Below are 3,998 nucleotides of genomic sequence, written 5' to 3'. Positions count from 1 at the left end.
CTCGTTACTAAATACGCTGCCATTCTGGAAAGTTATTCACTGCTCAGGGTGCTTGTTTTGTGCTTTAATTCTCACTTTCACAGATAAATGCACGTCAAGATACAGCTGTTTTTAGACAGATCCAGTTGTTACAAATGCAGTTATCCCTCTGAACAACATTATATGCCTGTGTTCCTAATGGATTTTTGTGGTTTAAACTGTTGTTCAATACTTAAGGTTTCTCTTTGTGTTTCAGTTTCAGCTGCTTGGACCTCCACCCTATAAGAATTATGAGCAGCTGAAGGAAAAGCTGTTATTTGCAATTGAAGAAACAGAAGGTTTTGGGCAGGAATAGCTGGATTTGCACTTGAGGAATGTGAACTCAACTGATGTTCTTGCTTCTCGCTTTGTTGCACATTCTTGTAAAGTAGACTTGACTTGGATTATTTAACAATAGTAGCAGTGTAAGTAAATGGATGTTATTGAGGTTTTATCCACGTAAACTCTGGATTTCTACCGAGCACTTTCAGGAAACCAAAAGAGCAATCAGATATGGTGACAAAGGAATCTGACCCGAGTAGAGATTTAATACAGCTTTGGGCTCTGCTTTGTTTTACCTCATTACTTAGAATGTGTCCTTAACGACTGAGAGATTTTTTACAATAGTTTTTGTCTTTCCTTTTTAGTAGCATATTTTGCTACTGATGTACTGGGAAGTTCATTAGTAGCTGCAATGCTGCCGCAACGTTCCTCCCTGCAGGGATTGATGGCCATGGGTGGAATCCTCTTGAGCTCCCCTTGTCCAGGCTGAGCAGTCACTTCTCTCAGGCTGTTGTCATAGAAGAGGTGTTCCGTCCCTTCACCATCATGGTAGCCCTCCATTGGACTCTTTCCAGTGTGTCCAGCTGTCTCTTGTACTGGGAGCCCAGACCCGGACACTGTTCTCCAGGTACAGCCTCACCAGTGCCTGGTAGAGCAAAAGGAATGGTGCTGAGTAATGGTCCTTACCTGCTCCAAGAGAAGGAGCTAGGGCTGTGATGGGAGCACACTGCTTTATGGCTGACACGGAGATCTGCTAGGAAGAAGGCCTGGTGGGACTGAACACAGATGCAAGGAGGTCCAGCTTTTGTTTCACTGTAGACTCTGTGGGCAGCTGCATGGAGTTATGTACTCGATATAGTTGTGCCCCTGTGGCTTCTTTCTGATGTGCCTGGGAAGTCCCCTTAGAATAGACTGCTGCCTGAGACAGAAGTCTGATACAACATCACTTGTGTGGGTGGAGTTTTACTATCTCCGTGTTCACGTCTATTATGTGCTTTGTTTTGTTTAAATTCAACTCTCTGTGTGCATGGGCGCAAGTCTGCCTTTGCTAAATCCTTTTCTTGTGGCCTTAGGCAACAATCAAGGGGATCTCGAGCTTCAGCGCTGAGCAAGAAGCACAGCACTCAGGAAGGCCATGAAGGGCTCTGCTAAGTTGATCTCCCTCCACAGGTCAACTTTATTTCTTGTTTTTTTCCCCAGCACTGGGAATGGCTGCTCTGGTGGTTCGTTCCAGGGAAGCGCAGCTGCTTGCATTGCTCTGCTGCACAGCTGCCCTAAAAATAGTTGGGAAGTGGAAAGACAACTGCCTTTCCTATGTCCTGAAATACAGCTCCTCTGGTGGAGTGTGTCCTGGCAGCTTTGTGTGCATGGATGTAGTCCTGGGGCTGTTGAGAACTGGCTGTGCAGGGGACTGGAGGCGGCACAAGACCAGAGGGCACTTCTGATTCTTGTGCAAGCAGCCTGACTGGCTTCCATTTGTTTCTTGCAGGCACGGATGAAGAGATCATCATTGACATCTTGACCAAACTAAATGCTTCCCAACGTCAGCAAGTTCCGATCACCTAAAAGGTCTACAGAGATGTGTGAAGGCGGTTGTGTCACTGGGGTGAAAAGTGAAAAAGGACCCAATCTCCATGAGAGAAAGGTTGGCAGAGAATTTCCTTGACCAAGGTTGTTTTGTTCTTGTTCAGTTCAGAGCAGTTGTTGATGCAAGGAGGGCTAGAGCCTAAAGAGAAGTGGGGAACAGCTCAGTTCTGTCTGTCCTGGAAGGCTGCACCTTCTGCCACCTCCTTCCTCCTCTCTTGGCTTTCTAGGATTTGATTGGTGACTTGACGTTGCTGAGTGGGAATTTTGAGAGGGTGATGGTGGGGATGATGACTCCCACCGCCATGTCTGATGTGCACAAAGTGAGGAGGGCTGTGAAGGTTTGCAAATCTTCCTTTTGTATTGCTGAAGTTCTGGCCAAGTGAGCCAAGGCGAGGGGAGAAGGGGTTGAATCTTCTTGTGGGTGCAGCTCTGTGCTCAGCGGTGAGGAGCTCCAGGCTGGCTTTTTCTCACCCGATGTGTCTCATGGCCTCAGCAAAACCCCACCCTTAACTGGCGCCCCGCACACTGACCCAAACAGAGCCCCTGGCATTCATTGCACACCCAAGAAGCAGAACCCCCTCCCTGCACCCCCAAGATGGGTTTGAGGAGCAGNTCGTCAGATACCTTTTGTCTCCTCATTTTTTTAGACCTAATCGCAATCTCCCTTCCCTTCCCCGTCTCCCTAAACGCACGTGGCCGGGCCGGGCCGCGCCGCACTGCCGCTAGAGAAAAGGAGGGGGGCTTTTGTTCCTGCTGCCCCGGGTTTGTGCCCACTGTCCCGGAGTGAGCTCTAGAGAGAACTCCGTGACACCATTGCACCCCATAGGGACCCATAGACACCCTGTACTGCTCCATAGAGCCTCACAGCACCCCATAGTGCCTCACAGCACCCCATAGCACACCATAGTGCCACATAGACACCACATAAGGACCTATAGCCACCCCATAGAGACCCCATAGAACGCCATAGAGCCCCATAGACACCCCATAGTGCCCATAGACATCCCATAGAGCCCCATAGGCAACCCATTGTGCCCCATAGAGATCCCATAGCCACCCATAGAAACTCATTTTGCCCCATAGACACACAATAGCCATGCATAGTGCCCCTTAGATCCCCATAGACACACCATAGCGCCCCATAGAAACTCCATAGAAACCTCAGAACGCCCGATAGAACCCCATAGAGCCCCATAGAGAACCCATAGAGCCCCATAGAGAACCCATAGCCACCCACAGAACACCATAGAGCCCCATAGGCACCCAATAGCCACCATATAGTGCCCCACAGACATCACATAGAGCCCCATAGTGCCCCACATCGACACACAGTGCCCCATTGATCCCCATACAGACCTCATAGAGCCCCATAGACACCCCATAGTGCTCCATAGAGACCCATAGGCACCCTACAGTGCCCCATAGCCAGTCCACAGCACCCCATACTACCCCATAGAGCACCATAGACACACATAGCATCCCATAGAAACACATAGGGACCCATAAAGACACATAGCACCCCATAGACACCCCATAGAGACCCCATAGATGCACATAGACACCCATAGGGAGACATTGGGACACATAGGGGGACACTGGGACCCATAGAGACCCATAGACAGACATATGAACCCCATAGACACCAATAGAGACCCCATAGGGGAACACTGGGACCCATAGAAATTCCATAGGGACCCATTGAATCCTCATAGAGTCACACTGAGTACCATAGAGACCCATAGAAAGACACTGGGACCCATATGGGGACAAAGGGAGACATCATAGAGACTCATAGGGACACACTGGGACCAATAGGGACCCACAGAGAGACATAGAGACCCCATAGAAACCCATGGAGACCCCATAGAGGCACTTAGTTACACATACAGTGAAGTAGGGACCCATAGAAACCACATAGAGACTCCACATAGACACATAGGAACACATAGAGACACATTGGGACCTATAGAGACCCGATATAGACTCATAGGGACACATTAGAAGCCATTAAGACCCATAGGGACACATAGGACAACTGACCCTAGATGTGGGAATACAAGAAAAGCTGTCAGAGCAGCTAGCGGGGCAGAATAACAGCATGGGAACAGGAC

The 3,998-nt window shown here is 49.2% G+C and overlaps 1 long non-coding RNA gene across 1 annotated transcript; it reads left to right on the top strand.

Annotated features, from left to right (window-relative positions):
* The first annotated feature begins 604 nt into the window (after nt 1-604).
* Nucleotides 605-1,957, top strand: LOC116652610. Its single transcript, XR_004305772.1, has 2 exons — nt 605-1,470; nt 1,790-1,957. It is a non-coding gene; the product is annotated as an uncharacterized LOC116652610 (long non-coding RNA).
* The last annotated feature ends 2,041 nt before the right edge of the window (nt 1,958-3,998 follow it).

Source organism: Coturnix japonica, unplaced genomic scaffold, assembly GCF_001577835.2.
Source record: "Coturnix japonica isolate 7356 unplaced genomic scaffold, Coturnix japonica 2.1 chrUnrandom461, whole genome shotgun sequence".
In the NCBI taxonomy this organism is placed as follows: Eukaryota; Metazoa; Chordata; class Aves; order Galliformes; family Phasianidae; genus Coturnix; species Coturnix japonica.
The sequence above is the reverse complement of the archived record's forward strand: the minus strand, read 5'-3'. Positions and strand labels throughout refer to the sequence as shown.